Here is a 25,776-nt window from a genome sequence, read left to right on the forward strand (position 1 = left end):
TTGCTTATGCATTCCTTATGCAAATTAGGCAAAACTGGGTGCACATTTTGTGTACACAACATCCTTACATTGTCTTAAAATCAAGCTGTGATGCATGTGTAGGGTTCTACAGGGACTTGTTTTGGATAGTAGCAGCCATGTACATGATTATAGGACACCCCTATAATGGTCTTTCTGATCCCAGCATGTTTCTTGTCTCCTTGTCTTGAAAGAATTTCACAGGGAAAGACCAAACTGATTAATAGCAGTTTATTGGGTGGACATATGTATACTGTAGGTGTGTTGAAGATCTCTCCAGCAGAAACAGCGTAGATTATGTTTCTTGCAGAAGTAAGTTTCTAAATAATAAATGCTCTTCAAATCACAGCCATGCATTTAAAATGTTCATCTTCCTTTTGGTTTGGCCCCACAGAGCCCCATCAGTGGTGATAGTGTTTCTCTCTCTGATGGTGGACAAGGAGATCCTGTCCAAGTAGCAGGGAGTACAGCATGTACCAGAGAGGAGGCTCCCCTATTAGGCTGTCCAGGAAACAGCCTTCATCCAGTTCAAAGATCATTACCCCTAGCAGCAAGACGGAGCTCAGGGTCTTCCTTATGTTGTGGCATCTCTGCTTTCCCTTCTTCTTGTCTTCTCTTTCTGCCCCCCATGGGTGTGAGAGTGGATCTGGTGGTAAGCCCGGATCCTCTGCCAGGTGGGAATTTCCCATTTCTGAACTGTGGCTGTGACTGGGAGGTGGCACAGTCCTGGGGGGTTGATTTCCTGATTGGGTCTATTCAGTACTGGTCTGGAAAGTTAAAACAAAATTTCTATTACCTCACAGTGTCGGCTTGAAGGCAGGGCAGGTAGAAGCCCCAGAAGTAGGCTATACTCAAGAAGCCAGTGGTAAGCTCCCAAAGCAAATGGGAGATATGATTTTACTCCAATGCCAAATGAATATTTGGGGTGATTTTCCTGTGATGGTATGAGTGTGTATGCAGTATATGTGTTATGTGTCTATGAGATGTCAACTGTCTGAATGTTATGTGTACTTTCTTCTACTTTCTCATTAACATATTAATATCTTTTGTTGATGTTTGTAAGACCCTTGGTTCATGGACTGAGGGATAAAATCCCAGAGGGAATTTGGGTGTCACAACTCTGAACATTAACCCCCCCACTAAATTTTAGGTGCATTGAGGAGTTTCCAACATCCATGTTATCCTCTAGGTCTCCTAATAACATGTGGGAAAAGTTAGGTACCTAAGCGTGGGACCTATAAAAGCAAGCACACTGAATGGGGAGCTGCTAAAGGCAGCCAATAGGAACTGCTGAGGACAGGCATAAATCATAAACCCAACCCCTCCTTGGGATTGAGGCTAGAAGAAATAAAATACTTCGGTGCCTACGCGCAAAGTGCTGATGCTGCACTGCCTAACTTGCAGGCATCTGGTTCCAAAGTGAAATTGCAAGCCCAGAGTTAAGTGACCCAGGACAAAGTGTGAGGAGAGGCAGGTGCTTTAGAAGGGTAATCCAAAATATCTTGCATGCTAAGAAGAGACATGCCTAGAGGTAGCCAATAGGAAATGCTGAGATTAAGGTTAAGATTAAACATTAGAGTTAGCAGGTAATAATTCTAAGGAATGGTAGTTTGTGTTAAGGTTATCAAGTGCTAATGCACTCTACTGTGCACTTCTTAGACCTACCACTAGAGGGCTGGCAAGCAGTGTCATGGCTTGGGGCTGCAGTCTGTTCCATGCGTGCTCCACTCCCTGGATCTTTAGCCACAGTATAGGCCAGGGGCCTCCTGCATCATTTGGATCACCTCCTCTGGTTCCCAAATCACCCTGCTATCCAATCAACTCCCAGTTACTCCTTCAACTCCCTGATCAGCACCTCCACCCATGGATCGTTGCTCTGCCAGCCCAATCAACCTGTAAGCAGTGGCAAAGGTATCAGCGGGCGGGGCGGGGGGTGGGGATCCCCTTCCCCTTCCCCTCCTGCTCCCAGGCTCTCTGAAGCCTATGTTTCCCATACACACCCATATCCAACCCCTGCAGGGTTCAGGTGAACACACAGAACTTAAGTAAGTTCAAGCTTGGTAGCACAGATCAAAGATAATCCTTGCCCAAGTGGTGTAACTTTTAAAAATGCCTAGAGGTCACTTAGCACTTGTTAACAATCCTTAATATGTGATCATTCAAGTTTTACATTATCTTAACCTGGTCTAATTTTAAGGTACAATCTTACCCTAAATTTGTTTAAGGTGCTTCAAAGGTTAGAAGGCTGTTGAGCAGGGATTTGAGGATTGCAATTTGGATTTATCCCCCAAAGTCCACTTAAATCATGGTGCAGGTACCAAAAACCATTTTGTGTAGGCACCTCCCTCCACTCAGGGCTCAGAGCCTTAGCCCTTCTAGAGTTAGGTGCTGAAGCTCTTTATCGCAGAAACAAAGGAGTGGTCCTCCTGAAAAGATGACTCGTGGGGAACGTGTCACTACGCAGTGCCATAAAAGGAGGCACCGCATTTGTGCTTTAGGAACACCTAATGAATGGCATGGGTAGAGAAGCTCTTACTTTGTGGATCAGTCTTATATATATGGCTAGCTTATATGAGAAACAGATGCTGAGTTGTTCAGTCCTGTCAAGACTAGGGTACTAGTGGACACATATAAAGACAAAATGTTTAGCATTAGGTAATTTTAATGTCAAGTATTTAGCTTTCAAGGGAATTTAGGAACTTGCAGTGCTAGGGTTAGACAAGCAGGTGTTCTGAGGATCTACACTTTGGACTTTTTCGACAAAAGCAACCACTAAGCACCTAAGTCCTGCTTAAGTCTCTTTACATATGTCTCTTCACAACAGCAGTGTAGCCCAGCTGGGGCATCTCTAAGCTTGCCTTACCTACCCATTCCTGCTCATATTCTCTAAACCCAGAAATGCACCTCTGAGGCTTCTCTGAGACCTATCACTGTGGCTGTTCTCCATCTCTGGCATGTTTAAGAGTGGCCTGTGGGGATGATTCCAGAGTGGCCTCGCTAGTGGCATTTCCAGCTTTGAAGCACACAGGCAGGATGTGCTTGGGAACATCGCTCTGGGGCATGCTGCTGCCAAGTTACAGACATTTCCTTTGTAAATCTAGCCCCTTGTCCTGCAAAATGATCACTCTATATAAGAAGGCTTGTCAAAATTCAATTTTTATTGATCAATGTTGATTTTGTCTGATACTCACAGACTGATAGAAAATATTTCCATTGGTAATCATTGAAAGAGGAGGTAAGAAAAAAACATCTGGGATGCCAGTTAGGAAATCCAGAACAAGGGGTACTAACTATGACTAAGGTCCTGACTGCAGGACCTGCATGAAGCAGGGGGTAGACAGAGGCCAGGGCTGTGCCCCAGCAGCAAAGAAAGCCTTGGCTCCCAGCCAGCCCTGTGGGGCTGGAGGAAACAATGGGGCCCAGGGCTGCTCCTCTGGCACTTCTCCAAGCCAGCAGAGGATGAGCCAGGCCCTGAGTGAGCATGCAGGGGAAACCTATCCACTACAGCAGGGGCTCACTGGGAGGTAGAGGCGGATTAAAATGTATTGGGGCCCTAAATTAGGGGCCCCCTCTAGAGGTGCACTGATATCGGTTGCATTTCGGATTGATACCAATAAAAGGAAAATTAACTTTATCGACTATTCGCTTTTTTTGGCTGGTGTAACCAGTTAATGTCACCAACAAATGCACTGTGCACACAGCCAACAATGCAGATGGGCAGCTTGGAAAGCAGTGCCCTGCCAGTTAGTCTGTGGGGGGAAGGGACATGGGAAGAGGGAAGGGGTGTGGTGGGGGTGGGGTAGGCAGAGGCAAGTGCTGCCCTGCCAGGGTGATGAATAGGACCCCAGGGCTGGGAGCAGGATGGAGCCGTGGGCAGCTCGTCCAGGGTGCATGGGGAGGGGAGGGAGAGGGGGCATGGGGGGGGGCGGCTCCCTGCCACTGAGCACACCTCCAGCAAAGACATGGAGGGCATGTGCCCCCCCGATTTTTGTGCGGGGTAAGGGGAGACTGTTTGCTGTGGGCTTGAGATCAGGGGCTGTGCCAGCCTGTTCCCAGTGTGAGGGGTTGGGCCGGAGCTGCACCTGGGGCAGGCTCAGTTGTGCAGGGCGGGTGATCGCAGCATTGGGAGGGATGGCTATGGGAGAGCTATGAGGAATTTTGGGGTGGCCATAGCCCCAACTAAGCCCTCCATAAGCACCATCCCTGTTCAGGGCACTCTGCTCTGCTGCCTTTCCCTCAGGAGCCCTGTGGAGTGACATGAGCAGTGGTGGCACTGTGGGAGGGTTTGGGGGGCAGATATACCCACCCCAAAATTCCACATAGTACCCCCATAGCCACCCCTTCCAGCACCACCACCACTGCCCACCCTGCGCAGCTAAGCCCATCCCACCCCACCCCTGCCCACTCCAAGTGCAGCACCAACCCAGCCCCCACACTGGGAAGAGCCCAGCACAGCCCCAGGCCCCAAGCCCACAGCAGGCAGCCCGCCCTTGCCCCATGCACAAATTGGGGGGGGGGGGGGACATGCCCCCCCATGCCTCCCCCAGGGGTGCATGCAGTGGTAGGAAGCCACCCCCCCCAACCCCTCCGTGCCTTCTCTCCCTACCCCCCATGCTGCCTGGACAAGCTACCTGTGGCTCCATCCTGCTCCCAGCCCCAGGGTTCTGTTCACCATCCTGGCTGGGCAGTGTCTGCCCCTGCCCCACTCACTCTCTCACTGTGGGGGCCTCAATCTGCCTCCCTGCCCCAATGCCTCTTCCCCCTCACAGACCTACCTGCAGGGCAGTGGCTGCCATATGTACGACTGCACCCTTAATTTTGCAGGTTCCCTTGCATGCCCCCTGCCGTTGATTGGTGGAGGGGCCATGCTTCTAGTTTGCTCCTCAGCCAGGAAGGGAAAGCCATGGTTTTAAGTTTGGCACCATTTTTTGTCTCCCGTTGCTGATTGGCTGAGGGCCCCAGCAGCCCTGATGCCCATCAGCAAGGAGACAAAAATGGCGCCAGGCTTAAAACTGCGGCTTTCACTTCCTTGCTGATGAGCAATGAACCACAAGCAAGCAGGGCCTCTGGCTGGCAGGGGCCCCTGGCCCTGGGCCCTACTGGCCCACGTGTTAATTCACCTGTGATGGCAGGAGGCAGCAGAAGGGCCTCACCCACTCAGGGGCTGCTCCAGCAGTGGCCACACTCATGGCCAAGTTTCCCTGGAGAGACACACATGCAGACATGTACACATGCACACATACATGCACATGCAGATGCACACAAACACATGGGCCAAACTCCTGCAGAGCCATGGCTGGCAGCACCAAGGTCCCAGCTGCCAATAGCCTTGTCCCTCTCCAAGTACAGCCTAACTAGCACAGCACCCAGCTCCTGCAGCAGCTGCTTGAGCCACTGCCAAAGGAACAGTGAGTGGGCAGTGCAGCCAGGGCTCTCCACACCCCCATAAAAATTAATATTGATAAAAAGCAAAATGAATGCATAAAAATAGCTATTGATTTTTAGTTATGAAAATTTTTTAAATTTAAAAAAACAATTCTGTCAAACCTATATGTAAGTAACAACAAGTGATAAGAATGAATAAGAGTTGCCCTGCCCTGTTAATTACAATGCATCCACAGCTACTACTTACAAAATTATTGCTGGTATTACAGTGCATTAATCAAATGTTCTCCTCCACAGTCTTTTCCTTCCACTGATGTTTGGAAATTCTGACTGTTTCTTTAGAAATAAACCCTTATTCTGGGGTTTCCTCAAGGTAGTCGCTTCACTTCCTTGGAATATGATCAGGGTAATGCTGCTGCCTTGCCCTTCTTGGGAAATCAGCTCCTTGCTGCCCTTTCTGTGGCTGCTGTATCAGCCACCAAGGGCATATTGTGATGTCACTACATTGGAACATTATAAGTAGTATTGTAGTGACTGGGTAGCCATGAGGTCTCATAGCTAGTGACCCTGACACTTGCCCTTAGATGTTCTTCCTAGGCACTGAAGAGAGGAATGTAAAGAACTGGAGTGGAATTAAGCTATACAAAGTGATATAGATTTGCCCAGACTGGATTTCACTTGGCAGATCTGAATTAAGTTCAAGGCCATCAGTAAGCTGTTAGTGAGATACAAAATTTTGCTGCATGCTTTCCCCTCCAGGAAGATACACCAGTAAAAAAAACCCTCAAACAAACAAGCAAACAAAAGCCCAGCTTCCTCCTTAGTGATAACATTGCCCTGTCTCAGAGTATTATTGTACTAGAGAACAACTGCTCTGTGGCTAAGGTTGGAAAATGATGGTGAGCTTCTCTGCTAAAATCCACTAACCTAAGAGGAATTATGATGGCAGCAAATGGGGCCCTGGATGCTCCATAATTGCCCCAAGCTGCTAAAATATAAGAACAAAAGTTTTCATGAGACTCCATACTGACAGGTTGGGTTTTGGTCCCAGATACAATTTTCCTACCAGATTTGATGTGCACAAGGGGTTCCTGAATTAGGACACTTTAAAAAAAAGATGTTCAGAATTCAGAAAGACTTGTAACTTGTGCTGGATTTTATAGCAAACTGCCAAAGAAAAGGAGAGGTTTTGGAGAATTGGCCTCTTCAACTTGGAATCCAGTGCCCAGTACCACTGTTTAGTGGATTTTATGTTGAAATCTGGAGTTATTAATGTTTGTATTAGCCAAGTTGAAATGGCAGGACAGGGAGAAAGACCCTGTGGCATGTTTTCTCCCAACCCATTCTTCTCATGCCTCTCCATGAAGGTCCCCTGAGCTCCACCCCATTGCATCCGGTAGAATTCCAAGGTATGCTGTAAGAGGGCTTCATCTAGTAGCTATAGGATTAAATCTCCTTTCTAGTGGACTTTCAGAACATTTCCAATACAGTTTAGGACATTTCCTGACAGGACTTTGTTATGATAAAGTTGCAAGAACACCTCTTATTCTGTGTATGTACTATCTCCAGCCTCGAAAGGTAGTAACTTAGAATATTAGGGGTTGTCTAAATATGAACTGGGACACAATTAATAAAATCAGTTTGAACTGGATATTTTAGTGCAGATATGTGTGCGTGGGGACATACTTATTTCAAACTATACACACTTGCACCAAAATATTCAAAGGCTGAAATTAAATATAATTTAATTATTTTGACCCATTTAGTGTCAAGAGCAGCTTTAAAATAGAAACCAAAGAAATATGAAGTTTTTGTTTTTTTAAACAGAAAACTAATTAGCATTCACATAACTGCAGGCTTATTCCACTCCAGTGGAGAGAACAAGAATTAAGATACTAAATGCACTGCTCTTCTCAGTTACCAAGAATTTTGCATTCCTGCCTGGGCTTTATTTTAATAGAAAGAAAGAAACAATTTCAAGCAAGCAGACAACTTATCCCTGGTTTGACTAACTGAATTTCTTGTGCACATGCTCTGCCCCATGTTCCTGGTACTCGCTCTTTGTCATCCACCTGTGCTGGAAAGATTTGTGTGAAGCTACCATGGATCCTCCAGCCCAGGCTGCCAGACTCCTTTCTGGGTTTGCCAAAATTTTAATCTGGTAACCTCTGCCATGGAACAACACCTCCAGCTCAGAGCGCATCCTGTCATGGAAGCCTGGGAACATTGACGAGCCCCCTGATAACACAATGTTACCAAGCATGTCCCCCTTGTAGTCATCCGGCATCTTCTGGAGGCTCTGGAAGGCCAGGAGATGAAGACCTGGAGAATTTTGGTCCAGCAGCTTTGGCTGAAAAAGTGGCTCTGGGCAACAGAACCGTTCCTTAGCCAAGGTTATCCAGTGGCCATCAGGAGTCTTGCAGCTGATGGGATGCTGCTGCACTTCATCTTGGAGGTCTCTTTCATAGTCCACAGACACATAGCAGCACTGCTTCTTCATCTGGGTTACTGTCTTCTTCTCCAAGGCACTGAGGACCTGTGGGTCATTGGAGCTCTTTAGCAGCAGGTTGTGCATGTGTTTGGAAAGGAAGCACCCAGCCACATCTAAACGATAGGTGGCATCCCTGCAGGTTTGCCCATCACATATAGAAGTGCTATGAGACACCCCAGCCCCAGCTTCCACAGCGAGGCCTGTGACCCTGCCATGTGAGCAGAGGGAAAGAAGCCCTGTGTTAGCCACATAGAAAGCTGGGATGCCAAAGGCCTCAAAAAGCACCTCTGCCATCTTTTCACGGTTGGTGGTAGGACAGGAGGGAGAGTCAGTCATGATCACGGGGTGCTCTTCAGGAGGGACTCTCAGCCCACAGAAGAAGAGATGGCACCATAGGTTCTCCATGGCTTCCCAGTCAATAACAATGCCATGCTTGAGTGGGTGGCTTCCAGATGCTGCAGCAGTTTCCATCTCACAGCCAGTGGTGGTGCAATGCCATGGAGTCTCCCACATCACAGCTGGGCAGCTGGGAGCTACAGCTGTTGTCTTCAGGACTGACTTGGGCTTGTCCTCTCCAGCAAAGCCTGCCCGAGTAAAGCCACTACCATTGTCTATCACGATGGCAGTCTTTCCCATAGTGTTACCTGTACCACCAAAGCGTCTGAATTTTACCCACCTGTGACTTCAGAATGGGCAAAATTAACAGTCAGCAATTAGAGAGATGGAAAGCAATAAAAAGGCTGCAATGAAACAAAAGATTATCTAGAGAGAAGTGTCTAATCATGTTAACAATTAAATAAAAAAGCATTGTTAACCCACTGTGGCAGCTGAGAAGCAGTGACCAAGACTCAGGTTCCCTTGGTGGCAATAATTAGGTTATTCTGGGCATGTCTACACATACGCTTGAATGCATGTTAACCTATTTTAATGAGCATTAAAGCATCTTTAAAAAAACCTGTTCACTTTTGCTAACACACATTAAAATAGATTAACATGCCTTTTTCTAGTATCTTACAACGGAGGTACTAAATTTAATGCACATTAGCAAAAGTGCATTGATTAACATGTAGATACGCCTACGGTAGAGCTACCATCATCATGAATTAGTCCTGCAAGGCACCTTTGGCCTTCTCAGCATGGGTCTGTTTATGTGTCAGTATTGTGACATTCCATTGGTGCCACACAACACTAGAAATGAGATTCTCAAGAGAGACGATCCATTGCATTTTTGCCACCAGGGTCAATTCTGTAAATGTGTTCTGAGCATAACTAAGCCAAGCTTGGGTTGGGGAGACTGCCTGAACAGAGATAGTGTCTCTGCAAGGGGAGGATGAAGCTGTTGGTTCATATGCAGAGTGACCAAGAGCTGGATCATGTTGGGAAAAGAAGCTTTAAAACTTGAGGAGGTGTGAACTGGGACTGGGAATGTGGACAGCAAATATATTTGTGAAACCCACTGGCCTCCTATCTATGAAGGTTAGTCCATATAGAAAGTCAGGCAGAAGGGAGGGTAGGGTAACATCAGACAAAGTAGGCTATCACCTACAGAAGCATATGCAGTTTTTAATGAGTTAGTCTCTAAGGTGCCACCCTGCCCTCCCTTTTGCCTGATATCAGACTAATGTGACTACTTCCTTTATGCATAAAGAAGGTGATAACCTACTATTGCCACCAGTTACTTAGCTCAAGCAATAGAAGTTTATGTGGTGGATCTAAAGTTTTCAAGCCTTCAGATAAATCAGGACTATATTGTGATGCCACATGGTATAATTTTCTGGTTTTTACTTTTCTTTTTTAAAATCTAGGCATTTACATTAAAAACATGCACACTTTGACACCTTAATAAATGAAAAATAAAGTACTTAAAGTTAGGAAATGCCAGCATGAACATTATCGATTACAAGATTAATTCAGTTCCCTTGCTGTCCTTGCATTTTGATATACCTTTAATTACATGCTCATATTCTGTTTTTTTCCCACACTACCTCTACCTCATTCAGTACCCAAGACAGAATGACAGTACAGCTGTAGCTGAATTTCCCTTTCTGAGGGGTCACTAGTCTGCTGTAATGGTCCCAGTGTTTGGATCCCATCTACTCTTATAAGCACTATGCAGATACTTTCTTCAGCTCTGGCCTCTCACACACCCCTAGGGCATAGATTCCCACTCTGACTCCCTTGCTTGCAAAATACAACCCTTCAGTCCAGTTGCTGTAAACCCTGAGACCAGGCTTGATCTCTCCTTCCTAATCTCTGCAGTAGTTTGTGCATGTTCCCCCAGAATTTCATCCTCATGGGCAGTCTGAAATATAATTTAACTCTTCATGGGCCACATGATAGATAAACTAGGGAACCCGTAGTCTTTACAAAGGGATTTTTTAAACACATGTTCTTTACTGTTAGATGACACAGAAGAGTGAGAACCACCTCAAACCTGAACCTGTCTCCCCTTTCCAACTCCCCTCACCCCTACTCCCTTTGAGCCTTCACCTCTCCTGAATGTTCTGGGGAGAATATAAACCCTCCCTACCTCCACTGTAGGTGCATCTGCCCATGCTTTTAATGCACTGTAAGCTTACTGCACAGCAAAATACTTCACAGTAAGCTTTCCCCTAGAGCGTGTCTACACATGAGCCTGTCAGAAGCAAATTTGTTCCTGATGGAAGCAATTCAGTACAGGGCTATTCTGCCCTGCTATGGCCTGCTGCAGCAGCCAGAGGGAGTCCAGGCTCTCCTGGGTGCCAGGCCCCAGCTGGCAGAGGGCACTGGGGTCAGGCCTGGGCTCTGAGGGGGGGGCAGGGGGAGCTTTTTCCCAGCCCCACTCACCAATCAGCAGATTGGGGTGCAGGACTGGGAAACTGCCCCTTCCCCCAGCAGCTATTTACCAGCTGTGGCTGATTGGGGTGTGGGGCTGGGAAACAGCTGCTGGGGAATCATAGAATAATAGGGCTGGAAGGGACCCCAAAGGATCATCAGGTCCAAGCCTCTGCATGAGCAGGAAAGACATCTGGGGTCAGGTGACCCCACCCAGGTGACCATCCAGTCCTCTCTTAAAGATCTCTAGGGTAGATGATTGTACCACCTCTGGGAGGAGCTTGTTCCATAGTCTGGGCACTGTAGCTGGGAAGGGGACAGTTTCCCAGCCCCACACCCTGATCTGCTGATCAGGTCATGGGGATGGGAGGCAGCTGCCTGGGGTAGGGAACAGTTCCCCCACCCCCTGCTGCCTGGGGTGACAGGGACAAATTGCTCCCAGTCAGCTGTCTGCATGTGCACTACTGTGCAGTTGCTACTACGTAATTAATCTATGTGTATTTACAGGTAGTAGCCAACTGTATAGTAGACTAATTTACTGCACAGTAAATGCTGTGCATGTGTAGACTGTGACGTTTTACTGTGTAGTAAATTAGTCTACTGCACAATAAAGTGTCTCATGTACAAGTGCCCAGTATCTTTTTCTCCTCCTGAGAGGCAAGGACTGTTTGGTGATACCACTTATCAGACCAGTTATATAGCTGGAAGAAATGTTGAACAAGCTCTCAGGAAAAAAGTGCCCTTCTTCACATCACAGTGGTCTGGGCTTCCACTTAGCAGCATATCATTTTTAAAGGCAGTCTGACACCTTGTTCTTTTCTTATGCCAGGGTTTTCCATTTTCCAGGCCCTGTTTAGGATTGTTAGGGAATGGTCATTAAAATTAATGATTTAACTACTAACCCCCATTGTTCCATCAGATTAACGCTATTCAGACATGATGGCCTTGTTTCAGCTCCACAGACGTTATCTGTTTTCTGCCATAAAATGGAAGATTTAATTCATATGGACTACTACAAATGCAGAGTGTTCATAAAATATAATGCAGTTCATAACAGGACACAGATATATTCCCCCAACTGCTGTACTTATTCTGTGGATGAATGAGGTATAAATAGGGCAAGAGTGATTTAAACTACAGTACAGTGTTGACACAAGAATAAATAGATGTACATTGGCCATAAATTGATGTAGGCTGGAAAGAAGGTTCCTAGCCATGAGAAAGGTAAGGTTCTGGAACAGTCTTCCAGTAGGAGCATTGGGTTGCATATAAATTGTTTTCAGATGAAGAATGATCTGCATATGAATACAACTGTATGACATGCTTGCCTGCAAGAGGAGGGGATAAGCCTTCAGCACCCTGCCAAGTCCCTTGTAGTCCAATGTTCCTCAGTCGATAATGATGAGTGCCAAAGAAAATCCTACAAGAAAGTTCTGTTTTCAGAGCAATGTACTGTGAGAGTAAATAAGGCCTGGGATGAGACGCATAGAGCAATGAGGAGAAAGCAAAATATTGAACACTTGTGCTCATTTGGTGAACTCTGTCCATCCACTATGCAAAATGAGGCAGGCCAGGGGTCCCATAAAAAAAATATTGGGTGACCATGTAATTAAAGACAATATTATAATGTATGCATAAAAGAGGTCTGAGGTAACAGTGGGAAGCAGTAGGAAGGTCTGCATCTGGAAGGGAAGGCCACTTTCCCCTAGCCAAATGTAGATGGTAAAGAGCTGGTGGGTCACTGCTGTGATATTACTGTCAGTGGGGTTAAAATCCCTCCCCAATTGTGAATACTAGTAACTAATGGCAGATGCAGCATCAAGTCCATGGGGCTGATATTCTCTGCTGAATCCTTTAGCAGCTTTCCCCAACCTACCCTCATCCTTCTCAGTCTTGTCTGGGTTGCACTTCAGCCAACATGCCCTCATCCATGCCCTCATCTTAACTAGACAATAGCTGAGGCACTGAACTGCACTGTCTGAATCAGACATGACAGAGAGATATGTGGAGTTTCTTGCCAAAAAACCTCTCACCCCATGAATCCTCTGTAACTCTCCCAGTGGCCTAGTGTATACACTGAATAGGATATAAATAGTCAGAAACAGCAAATGGGACAGCAATGTCATAATACCTTAAATTATTTAACATAATAATATGTTTGAATCCAATGTTCTCCTACTATGTACTGCCTTTCTTCCTTTTTTGACCTGTTGCTCCTGTACTATTTCCCCTATCCTTCAAGGAATAATATAGACCTAACCACAATGTGGCTAAGAGAAATGTTCACAGTCCTTTAAAAATCAAAACCAAATATGTATATCTCTGTTGACCTGAAGAAATGCATATTCTGTGTTGCTCATGTTCCCAGAATGGAAGGAAGGTGCACCCCCCACTGTAGCCCCATACAAGCCAAGAATCCAGTAGCATCACTGATAGGAGGAATTCATGGGTGCTTGAATTCCCTCACCTGGTGATTTTCAAATGTTTATCTCCACTTCTCTTTGACTCCAAGGTCCTCTTGGGGTTGTGATAGGACAGAATTTGAGGTCCTCTTTATAGTCTAGGACTGCTGGTGGTGGGACCCACCTGGGGAAGTTCTCCTGGAAGTTCTGGAATCTGGAAGTTCTCCTGGAAGTTCTGGAAATGAATTGTTGGCTCATGTTGCCTCATAGAGCACCACATACAGGTTGGGGCAGCACAGGTTTTGGAATCTGTAATATGAGTTACATACCAATGTCATACCAATTCTCTGCTCCTCATCATCACAACTGAGAAGCACTGTCCCCAAGGGAAGATACAGTAATACTGATCCCTGGGCAGATTCCAGCACTTAGTTCTATAGTTCTGTCATGTTGCTGTGCCCTGTTAAATAGCTGTTACATCTCACCTAAAGAAGGGGGGCATGTCTACATGAGATGCTATGTTGCCATAGTGACGAGCTACAGCAACGTAGCTCATTGCTACTGTGATGTAGCATCAGCAAACACTAACCATGACTAACCATGACGCCGCCGCTACTTCTACTCCTCTTTTGAACCCTCCTTCAGGTACTTGAAGGCTACTATTAAATCCACTCTCATTCTTCTCTTCTCTAGACTAAATAAGCCTACTTCCCTCAGCCGCTTCTCATAAGTCATGTGCCCCAGCCCCTGAACCATTTTTGTTGCCCTCTGCTGGACTCTCTCTCCAATTTGTCCACATCCTTTCTGTAGTGGAGGCCCCAAATTTTAGAATTGTAGAAGTATACAGCAATACTACATAGGACAGATAGACAGAGGAACCAGAGAGGAATGTTAGGATAGTAAGTTTTGTTGAGCAAACTGTGTTTTACACCATTACTCTTACCTAGCTGGCTTGTGTCTTTTCTACTAGATTCCGGGTCTTTCATTAAGTAACACGCAGCTTAATTCCAGTAGCTTACTACTTGATGGTATTCATTTAAAATTATATTTGGAATTTAGTCCTGGGGGGAGTGGGTATGGTGTGTAGGACCAAATTCTTCAGTCTTTTCTGAGTCCTTGAGTTTTGTGTGCATAAAAATTTAGACCTGAATCTTGCAAGGTGCCACATGCTCTCATCTCATCTCCTGATGGCTTCAGAAGGTGTTAGGAGTGATCAGCTTTACCATAGTGGAGTACAACACGCAACAGAGTCCTTCCCTGAAAAAGGATTTGAACCATGAAGAGTTATCTGCACAGAACAAATGTTACTGCAGGACCAAAGCCCATTATAGCCAGACCTGCTGTTAGTCTGCCTGTAAAGTGCTATTAGCAATGAATGAATAGTTCGGTTTGAGGGCAAATGTCATAGCAGTGGGGAAGTTGATGGCATTTCCTGCTATTTGTACTGTTTTTACTTCAGTTTCTGCTCATGTGGCTTCCAACCCTAGAGTTCTGTTCTCAGTTTGAAGTTCACGCCAAGGTCTCATATGAAAAATAAACACATTTTACCTGCTTTGTCATCAACTGTTCACTTTCTAGTCCCCTTTATGCCTTTTTTTGCATTGCCAGGTTGTCAGGCCAGATGTTTCTCTCTGATTTGGGCTGTTTGGTTTTGGCAGTTTTATTAACTGAAAACCATGTTGTCAATCTCTGTTTCCTGAAAATAAAAGTTTGTGATCCACAGCATTGGGTGACAAGAGGTTGGCAACATTCACAATTCCTTAACTTTGTACAGCTAGTGTTTTCTGGTGGGTCTGAGTCTCTACGTTCATGCAATGACTGCATGGGCCAAGTTAATGTAACTCCAGTCCAGAGCATGGCAAGCAACACAGATTGACAAGGTGAGAAGGCAGAGGCTAGTTTGTTAAACAGTAGGAAGCAGTTGTGAGTATGAGCTTCTAATAAGAACCAAGATTAAATGGTTCAACATCTCTTTTGTGATTCAGAACAAAGGGAAATTAAACCTGTTCTCTTGCTATATATATTCCTGTAGCTTCTTCTGATCTCCAACCAGTCTCCAGTCCACTGTTGTAAGGAGATGCCAGCATTTTCTTGGCTCCATTCCCCCTTGTTAGCAGCAGTATAAGGCATCTAATACAGAACAGGCCAGTCTGCAAGTCAGCACTCCCCAGAGAGACAGGAATTTTCTGAAGGAAGTAACTGGCCCTGTGCCTTCCACTCCAACAACAAAGCTAAGATACCAAAGGCTTTTGGCTATCAGTTGGATGAGGGGAGGCTCCTGTCTCCTTCCTATGCAATGGGAATTTTTGCCAAGCCTTTGGCAGCTGTTCCTGCTTTTTCCTTTGCCACTGCCACTCAGATTGATTCATCTCTCTGAACCACCCCCTGTGAGGGCAAGAAAGGAGCTGTGCCTCCTGGGCCAGTTCTGCAGTACTTATACTTCAAGAAACCTGTCCCTTCTTCTTCTATCCTCCACCATCTGGGAAGACAAGACCATGCAGTGTACAGACCTATGTAACCTGTAGGAAGTCCCTCCATCTAAGAACCAAGCCTAGGATCTGACATTTCTTGCTTTTTTCCCCTCTCCCAGCAACATACTAAGCACAGGCTGAAGTTATTTGAGATGCTCGAGTTGGTTTATTTTCCGTCTTTCAAGGACTTTCTTGTTTTCTGCTGGCCCGTTGCATTGTTGACAGCAGTTGACCTCAAATGACAACTGCCCACATTACAGCTGCCCACTTGCAGACTCGTGGTGTACAGTGTACCAGAACTTCACCCCATTTTTGGAATCTCCATCCTCTGCTTTCTCCACCTCCACCAGAAAAAATAAAGTCAGGACCCTCCTTATCTTCTGGATTTCACCATCTCCAGCTCCCTGTTGTGTTGATGAAGGGGTCTGGGGTGATGACCTTGCCACCTCTCATCTATAGCTTCCTAGTTCTGATCTGTTGAAGATGTTAACATTGCTTCCGGGAGGGGCAATCAGAGAGAGTGTCTTGGGGCCATGAGTCAGCTTCCCAAGAGGAGGCAGCAACAGCACTTTGACCTGTAAAATAAAAAGAACAAGGAAACCTTTCTGCCTCACCATGTGCTGCTGCTTCATGCTGCCCCCGCTACTCACCATCCTAGGCCAGGTGCTCCCCAATAGCTGAGAATCTGCACTTGAGCTACTTAATAGAATCACTGATGTCTCTGCAGTGATCCTAAGATCAGAGGTTTCACACGTGCCTGGTGGAAAATTCCAAGCCTACCTGTGAGGCAAAGTGGTGATAGCCTTTGGGGACTTTTCCTAGTTTTTCATATAAACCTCTCCAATTCCCCTGTCCAAGGTTTTTGTTTCCTACTTCCCAGAGAATATGAGAGAGAGGGTACCTGGCCCAGGTGCTCAGATTATAGTTATACAAAGGTCATTCATTAAAAACATCAATTAATTGTTTATTGGCATCATCAACATTCTAAACACTGAACACTAGGCCTGTGCGAAGTGGCTAGTATTTGCTTCAGATGTGGCCGATTCGGGGGACAGCGATTCGATTTGGTGATTCGAATCACCGTCTCAATTTGATTCGGCTGAATCTGATTCAGAGATTCAGCTGCTACTGAATCTCGGAATCTTGGAATCTCCCAGACCCCATCCCCCGCCCACTCACCCAGCCTGGCAATGGCTGCCCCAGCTCCCAGCACTTGGAAAAAAAGAACCCCAACTCACCAGGTGCTGCCGGGCAGGGAGCAATCCCTGCTGCCCCTCACTGCCCCACGCTGCATGAGGGGCTCTTCCATGAGAGTTGGAAGATTGGTGGGGGCCGGGGGAGCAGGCAGGGGATTGGGGCATCATCAACATTCCACCCATGGTCCCCTCCCCCATCCTCCAGCCCTGCCCCACCTTTGCCCCCTACTTACCAGCTCCAAGTCTTGGTCCAGCTCCCTGCTGCAGCCACCAGGGACTGTCCGAATCATTGAAGCTCTCTGAATCTTTTCTGAAGATTCAGAGAGCTTTGAATCGATTCGGACCTTTTAATTGGTCCCCTGATTCGATTTGGATTCAGAGATTCGGCCACTGAATCAGGCCGAATCTCCTCTGAATTGAATCATCACCTGAAGCGCCACAAAGCTCTATTGAACACTATCAAAGCTAAAGGCACTTATTCTACCCCCAGGCTTAATCCATCCTTGCCTATAAAAGAAGGCATCCCTAGTCCAGGAAAAGTTTGTACTTTAAAAAAGATGTTAGCTCATGCCTGATTATTGAAATTTTAAAACCAGGTTATTATTCTGGTCAATGGAGCAACAGACCCTCTGTCTCCTTTAGTGTGAACACTGACTTCAACCTATTTACTGTAACTCAGTGGAGAGACTGAAGGTTGTGATACAGTGTCAGGAAAGGATGGCTTAGTGTGTGTCTGCATGTGGTAGTTGTGTAGTGTGGAATTGATGTGGATAGTGAATGGGTATGTTGTGTGGGATGAGGGACTAGGCATGCCAGATGGCAGTGCAGAGTGTGAAGTTGTAGAAGGAAAGTATGCATGTTGTGTGCATCAAGCAGAAGCTGGGGTGACTGATAAGTGACTGATACTTACTGTGGACTTGTTCTTTTTCAGGTAGATAACATGTCTCCATTTCTCCTTGTCCTTCTCCTGATCTGGGCACTTCTCCTTCTTATCTTGCTTTATTGTTTTAACTTTCTTTCGGGAGTTGTAATTTCCCATCTTGTGACTGCTTCTAAGAGATGTCCCCTCTTTCTTGAGATGTGGTGGGGGATGCTGCTGCTTAGTCCTTCTGAGCCAGCTGCGACTGTCTCTCCTGAGCCAGCAGTGGCTGACACCAAGGAGCTTTTGTGATGTTACCAGTGGGTATAGATATGACCTTACAATGGAGTGAGGTATCATTGAGGCTGCCTGGCCCACTGGTCTCATAGACAGGGACTCTGAGTCTTTCTTTGCTGTTAAGGGAAAGTAAATGGGTATGTACATCTTATTCAGAAGTCAGGGGGCACTTCAAGTGGCACCTCCTCCCTGCCTTTCACCAGGAAATCATTGGTCCTGGCATTTATGGGGCTGCTTTGCTGCCAGCACTCCCAACAGGCCTACCTACCCTGGCAGTTTTAGTGGCCATTCCCAGGACCTGGGGTCTCCTGCTTCCCCATAGCCCCAGCCCATACCTCCAAGTTCATCCTAGGAGGGGAGCAAGCTCAGCAGGGACATGTTCTTCCCCTGCTGGCTGGTGATGCAGTGAGTGCTCCCTCCAGCTGAGAGCGGGGCATTAACTGGTTTTTAAAAAAATGAAAAAAGGAAATAGGTGCTGATGGAGTGAAGAGAGTGGCACTCAGTCCATCTGCAGGTGGAGCTTGGAAAACCCCAGCAGCAGGAGGTTCACTTTCAATAACACCGGCTGCTTCACGAAACCAGGATCCAAGCAGGTGTGATGGGGTGTCACAACATCCCCAGCAATGCTGAACACCCTCTAGCTTGGAACACTGGTTGGTGGACAGGACAGGTATTGCTGGGCAACCGTGGCCAGATTCTGCCACATCTGGCTGTGGCTTGCCCTGTAGGCCAAGGGGTTGCAGTCCAGTGGCTCCACATCCTCGGCAAGATAGGTAGCCACTGAAGCCTCGGTGCTACCTGCCCAAAGCTGGGGTCTGGTGTGTTTGGATCCTAGCACTGAAGCCATGCCCTTGGCCCACATTGGCAATGGCTGGCATGGAGGAGACTGGCTGGTGCTGGTGCTGGGACTGCTGGCATGGGAAAATGGATCCCTCTCTTCCACATCCCCTCGCCTCTGCCCTTTGGCCTCTCTGACTTTGTTGACTAGCACCTGCGTCCAGTGATCAAGGGTTTTGCTGCCAGTGCACATGTTCCCTTCACCCTCAGGTTGCATATGCCTGCCAGCATGTGGACCGTGCTGGACCACAAGGGATCCAGCCATCTCCCAATGCCCTCCTTCACCCGCCTCACCAGTGCCTGCATGTCGGGTGACAGTGGCCTGCCCCAGCCAGGAACATTGATCCCCTGGAACGTCTCCATTTGGTTCTCCAGTTCCCTCACTATGGGGATCATCTGGCTAAGGAGGGCTTCACCAGCACTGAGGGTCTCTGTGGCCTTGAGGAAGGGCTTGAGGACCACCAAGATCTTGGAGATGGCACACCACTCAGGGGACGCCTAATCCCAATCTCTCCAAACAAGGCCAACTCATAGATGGCCTTCTGTTGCTCTACCAGCCTTTTGAGCACCACACCAATTCTCCACATCCTGCATGATTTTGTGCTGCAGAATGTTCAGCTCTGCCTGTTTGTCCTGCAGCATCTTGCCTGCCTTGATGCTGCAGTGGAAATAGCCCACCACCTTTCTGCATTTTGAAATCAGCTGGCTCATAGTGGTAGGGGTGGCGGCACCCTCACTGGCAGCCCTGTCCCCCTCCAAGGCATCTCTGACTATGAGGAGGAACTTGTGTGCCACACAGCAGATGCCAACAACATTGGCATCACGGACAGCTTTGACCATATTGACCCCATTGTCGGTGACCATGAACCCGCAGGGGAGCTCAGCCTGCCCAATAAGCCACCCCTGTACCATGCGGTTCATGGCCACCATGATCTCCCTTGCCATGTGGGACTCAGCACCTCGGCTTGGAGGAAAGCCCACTGATGGCCTGACTGAACGCACCAGTGCCCTGTGAGGGAGAGGTAGGCGTGATCCTCACCCCGGCTACTCCAGATGTCAGAGGTGAAGTGCAAGGCTACCTGTGGCCCTGCCTTGTGCAGCTCCTCCCTCAAGTACTCCATGCATGCCTCATACAGGGACAGCACCACTGTCCTGCTAAAGGTGGTGCATGCAGGCACTTGGTAAGATGGGGCCACAAGCACCATGAGCTGCCTGAACCCTGGCCACTCAACTAGGGAGAAGGGCTGGCTATCCAGAGCAAGCATCTCCACAGTGGTGTGGGTGATCTTGCTCACCTTGGGAATGTGTGTCCCTCTATCTGCAGCTTTCTCCCACTGTTCCGGGGTGGCCTGCCTCTGCTTTGAGGGGATGGGGGCTTTGGAGCAAGTGGGAGACTTCCATTTGGGCATGCTTGCACTGGTGCCAGGCTGAGCAAGAAGAAGGGCGAGGGGGTACTGCCTCCTGAGATGCAGTGAAGTGTTTCACCTCCTTGTTGTGTCTGATCTGCCTTTGGCAGAGCTGGCAGATAGCAAACCTGGGATCATCTGCCAGTTCAAAATGCTCCCACACTACGCTACTCACCTGCTTCTGATTCTGGGTTGAAGGTGGGGATGCTGCCTTATCCCACTTCTCAGCAGGCTGAGGCACAACAGCAGGAGGAGCCGGCTCAGCTGAGCCACTTGCCTGAGCCTCCACAACCTCAACCTCCTCCGAGATGCCGCTTTTCAGAGAAAGAGACCTGGTTCTAGGGGAACTTTGAAGGGTGTGGAGCACAAACTCTGATTCCCCCTCAGTCCCCAGAATTGCTTGAGCCAGGGTGCTCAGGTCCCCTGGTTCCAGCTCCAGCTCCTCCTCTGGCAGTGGGAGCCTCATGCTGAGATATGACAGTGGGATGGAGGAGACAGTGATTCTGGTGCTGGTGCCAATTTCTGGAGTTAAGGAAGGTGGTGCAGGTGCAGGGGTATCAGGTACAGGTACTGCTCCCACCTCCTTGCTTCCACTGGCAGCAGAAGCCTCATGGCTGCTTGGGAAGAGGATGCATCTATGTTTGTAGGGTGGAACTTGCACCTCTAGCTCTCCTTCTACCCCCTCTCCCTCCCCTGCCAGAAGCCCTTGCACCTGCCATTCCAGCATGCTTCATATTAATCTTTCCTGTGCTGCAAAAGGTAGGGGGGTGTGTGTGTGTGTGTATGACTCCTTTTGTGTTGTGTGTTTTCCTTCCTCTGTGTTGCGTGCACTGGACTCTTCTTTGATTGATTAGGTTTGATCGATTAATGATTATTAAGAACTATGTAAAAATATGTGCTGTCTGTCTGTCTTCTGTGCTGTGATGTATTTATTTACTACAAATTACAAATGTGAAGCATGACTCCTTTTGTGTTTCATAGTTTCATAGTAGCTAGGGTCAGGAGGGACTTGAACAGATCATCTAGCCTGGCCCCCTGCCACAGGCAGGATTGAATGCTGGGTTCACAAGACCCCAGATGGGTGATCATCCAAACTTCTCTTGAATTTGCCCAAGGTAGGGGCGAGGACCACTTCCCTGGGAAGTTGGTTCCAGATTTTGGCCACCCTAACTGTAAAATATTGCCTTCTGATCACTAACCTAAACCTATTCTTCATCAGCTTATTACCATTATTCTTTGTCACCCCAGGTGGTGCTAGGGAGAAAAGGGCTCTGCCTATTTGTTATTGATCTCCCCTGATGATCTTGTAGGCAGCCACTAGGTCTCCCCTCAGCCTCGTCTTGCTGAGGCTGAACAGGTTCAGGTCCTTCAGTCTCTCCTCGTAGGGCCTGTCCTGCTGCCCTCTCACCAAGTGGGTGGCCCTCCTCTGAACCCTCTCCAGGCTGGCCACATCCCTTTTGAAGTGCAGCACCCAGGACTGGATGCAGTACTCCAACTGCGGTCTGACCAAAGTCGCATAAAGGGGGAGTATCACCTCTCTGGACCGGCTGAGATGCACCTTTGGATGCATGACAAGGTATGGCTGGCCTTGCTGGCTGTGGTCTGGCATTGGCGGCTCATGTTCATCTTGGAGTCAATAATGACTCCATGATCCCTTTCCGCCTCTGTGCTTTCAAGAAGGGAACTCCCCAGCCTGTATGTATGCTGTGGATTCCTTCTCTCAAGGTGCAGCACCCTGCATTTGTCTACGTTGAACCCCATCCTATTCTCATCTGCCCACTTTTGTAGTCTGCAAGTGGTAGTCTCCCTTCAAGTGTGTCCACCTCGCCCCACATCTTAGTGTCATCAGCAAATTTGGACAGCATGCTTTTCACCCCCTCATCCAAGTCGTTGATGAAGATGTTAAACAGTGCAGGCCTGACGACACACAACAGTGTTGTGTGTTTTATTTCCTGTGTTGTGTGCACTGGACTCTGCTTTGATTATTAATAAATATATATGGTGTCTTCTTTTTTGTTGTGCTATTAATGTGAAGGTGTGACTACTACTGTACTTCTTGTTCTTCTTCTGTGTTGTAATGTGTACCTAAAATAATATATCTCCTTCTTCTAGGACTCTGAGTTCTGCATTGTGTGTGTTAATCTCAATCTGAATCTCTGTCTGACTTCTGTGTTGTCTTTAGTCTGTATGTAAACTAACTATAATAATATTAATAACTAGTAACTATATATAATCTGATTCTGAATCTCTTCTATGAATATCTGACTTCTTCTATGATGTGTGAGTGTGTATAATGTGTGCTTCTCTGCACAGTGATGGATCACACTGCCAAGGAAAACACTGAGCTTTCTTTTTTAAAAGTATTGCAAAAAAATAAAAAGAGAACAAATATAAATTGAAAGAAATGAATTGGACAGTAAATTAGAGAGATGCTAAACTAAGCTAAGCTAAAGTATATCCTATCCAATCCTTTCTAACAGCAAAAGTAGCAGGCCACTGACTAGGAAGCCAGGCCAGTAGCCACAGTACCTTTGAGACACAGTTGCTCAGGCAGAAACAGCTCAGGAAAGAGACAGAAAAGCCTGCACACAGAAGCTTTTATGCTGTTTCTATGTCCCTTCCCCAAGACACAGTGATTGGAACAGCAGTCAAGGAGAAATCACAGTCACTGGCCAGCTAGAGATGTCAGTCCTTCCCTCCCTGCTTCCCATCCCCTCCCCGGCCCCCTTCCTCTTCTAAGTTTCTGTTTCCACATAAAGCCCTCTTTCTGAATTGCTGAATTTCTTCTGAATCTTTTCCGAATTGATTCGGAGGCTCTGAATTGATTCAGAAAGTTTTAAGCTTTTATCAATTCATTTGGCTTCAGAGATTCGGCCTCCGAATCGGGCTGAATCTTCTCCAAATCAAATCGTGAAGCGAAGCTTTGCACAGCCCTAGTGCCAGGCACTCTGAGTTCCATTCTCCATATTGCTACATTGACTTTGTGAATCAGCAAATCCCTTGACAGCTCTGTACCTCCACTGCCGTTACCTCACTGTGAAATCTAATTAATGTTTCTGAAGCCCAAATCAGAGCAAGTGCACAGATTACACCCATCAACCTTCCATGTATGACAGCTCTTCCAGTCTTTGAATCACTTAAGCTGTTCTTCTCCGAAATTCCTCTAGTTTATGCCTGTGCTTCTCTTCCCTCCAGCTTATGCCAGGACAACTGAACTGACGCAGTGCTCACCATTACCAACCTAAACAAGCATTTCCTTGCAGTTGGAATATGAATAGACAGGCTGGGGTATTAGCAGCTGAAAGGCTATGTTGCAAGACTGTAACCCTCATGGCACAAATGTCCTGTGGCTTCTGTCACCTCTTCACACTGCTGCACAATCATTAACTAGAAAAGGAGACTAATCAAATCACAGATACCACTTTTAGGGTAATATCAATTTAACTGATATGTTACATTGTTATCTAAGTGGTGTGGTGGCATGGAATCCATGAAAGCACTCCCTGGACATTTGTTCCAAACCAAATCTCCCCTCCTTTCAGACTCTTTTGTAATTCAGTAGATGCCTCCCTCTGTATTTGCACAGTGTCAGTGACATTTCAGACAGTCTTTACTTTGGCATGGACTTACAAGCCCCTACCATGCTGGCATCCTGCTGGTTGCCAAGAACAGATGCAAAGAAGGACATATTCATGCACAGAGCCTTCGAAGAGCTCTCCCATCCTTGGGGATCAATCTTAGCACTTCTCTTTAGTAGGTTGGACCACTCTGGCTTCATCCAGCTGTTCTTAATGGCACCCATGGTAATGAAACTCTGTCAGTACTGATTACATGTTTGGCTGTAACTGGGACAGGACCAAAATAGCCCCTTCATCCCTGATGAACAAACACACACTTCCCTGGGGACTGGAAAATTCTGCAGTTTAGTGGGAAGGAGAGAATTCATTTAACAATATCTTCCTGCTTCCTTGCCTTATAAGGCTGCTGTGGCTGAAGAGGTCTTTCCTGTGGGAAGGTCAGGCTGAAGGAGTGCCACTTTGGTACAGGGTCAAGTGCCTGTGAATCACTCAGATAACCAGTACCATAAAAAGATGAGGTGACATATTAAACAATATAGAAAAACTTTTAAGACTGATTTGTCTTGGAGCAGATAATGATCATTAGCCATGTTAGATTGAAGTCAGGCAGAAGGCAGGGTAGAGGTGTACTTTACAGACTAACAGAATCAGAGCGCATAAGGTTTTATGAGCCACAACTGGGGCCCAGATAGAGGTACCCAACGGACCTCTGTTAGTCTTCAAAATTTATCATGGATCCCATGTACCCTTATTCATCACATTTTGAATTGAGCAGTGCAAGGCACAGTGTGAGCTGTGGACCTTGGCCTTGCAGATAACTAGTAATTCTTGGATCATAGTTCTGAAGCCACGTGTCTCACTTATAGAAGAACGGTGTCTAAATACCCCTGAGGATTTGGCCTTAGGATCCTTTGAGGCAGTCGCTGCCATAAAAGTAAACTATCACCCTCTGCAGCCAGAAATCAGATGGGAAAATCAAAATTGCAGTGGCAAGCAAATACAGTCATGTCCATACCTTGCTTAGGACTTCCTGGAGTGCCTCTTATAGCCTTGACAAAGAGATTGCCAGTGGGCACAGCTGCAGATGGATTGTTTTTTCGCATGTATTTTACACTTGATAATTGATAACATAATTTAGGAGTCAGAGGTAGCTTAATAGGTTTGTTCTCACAGTGGGTACTGTCTGTGTGGACAAAGTATCCTCCTCTTATACAATTGGTCTATCATTGCTTTCACATGCAGGCTGCATAGGAAAGTGAGAGACCGCATCCTGCTGCCTCATTATTACCTGTGTTCTGACTGCAATAGAATCAGCCATTACTTTAACTTGCCTTGTTCTCTTTGAAAGGAAGCTGTTATAAAGACACTTTGCACACAGTTTGCATTTGAAATAGTGGCTGCAGTGCCATGTACAGAAACAACATGTAAGTGCTCCGCTTACCCAAGCTCCAGTAAAGTATTTATGGGGATGGCATTTGGGAGGAAAACACAGCATTAGACTCCTCACAAACTGGCCTCACCTTTACTGGTGAATGGGGTCCTACTGATCTCCAGTCTGCATACAGAGCAGCATCTGTCATTTTTCATTTGTATCCTGTTGACATGGGATGTTATGGGGGAGCTTTTAAAAAATGTCTAAGGGGGTTAGGAGCAGAAGTTTCACTGATTTTCAATGGTAATTTTGACCTTAAATCCCTGAGGTAATGTTAGCCCTCCCCTTGATTTACACCTACCCTTTGCCATTGGCTTCCTGATACCCTGGATTGCACTGGATGACATTTGTACCCACTGAAAGTTAAAGTTTTCTCCTGCACTGAACAGAAGCCCTGAGTACCACTGAAATCCTTGGGTTTTAGGTTTCCAAAAGATGGGTTGCTGTGAAGCTTAATATTTTGATGTCACTGGTAGAAGGGGCTAGAGAAATATCTAAGACCCTTGGCACACATTACATTTGTGGTACAATGAATGTATCAATTGTGCCATAAATAGTACATGTATGCAGCTGATTTATAGTGCCATAAA

The 25,776-nt window shown here is 46.8% G+C and overlaps 1 protein-coding gene and 2 long non-coding RNA genes across 3 annotated transcripts in view; 1 reads left to right on the top strand and 2 right to left on the bottom strand.

Annotated features, from left to right (window-relative positions):
• NECAB3 (N-terminal EF-hand calcium binding protein 3) overlaps positions 1-25,776 on the top strand; it is a 168,824-nt gene that overhangs the window by 123,487 nt on the left and 19,561 nt on the right. The gene's annotated exons all lie outside the window — the stretch shown is intronic.
• Positions 236-6,228, bottom strand: LOC109281922 (uncharacterized). The gene is made up of 2 exons (XR_002088721.2): positions 5,651-6,228; positions 236-785 (listed from the first exon to the last, which is right to left on the bottom strand). It is a non-coding gene; the product is annotated as an uncharacterized LOC109281922 (long non-coding RNA).
• LOC109281921 (uncharacterized) lies at positions 15,725-18,033 on the bottom strand. The gene is made up of 2 exons (XR_002088720.1): positions 17,688-18,033; positions 15,725-16,156 (listed from the first exon to the last, which is right to left on the bottom strand). It is a non-coding gene; the product is annotated as an uncharacterized LOC109281921 (long non-coding RNA).

Source organism: Alligator mississippiensis, chromosome 9, assembly GCF_030867095.1.
Source record: "Alligator mississippiensis isolate rAllMis1 chromosome 9, rAllMis1, whole genome shotgun sequence".
Lineage (NCBI taxonomy): Eukaryota > Metazoa > Chordata > Crocodylia > Alligatoridae > Alligator > Alligator mississippiensis.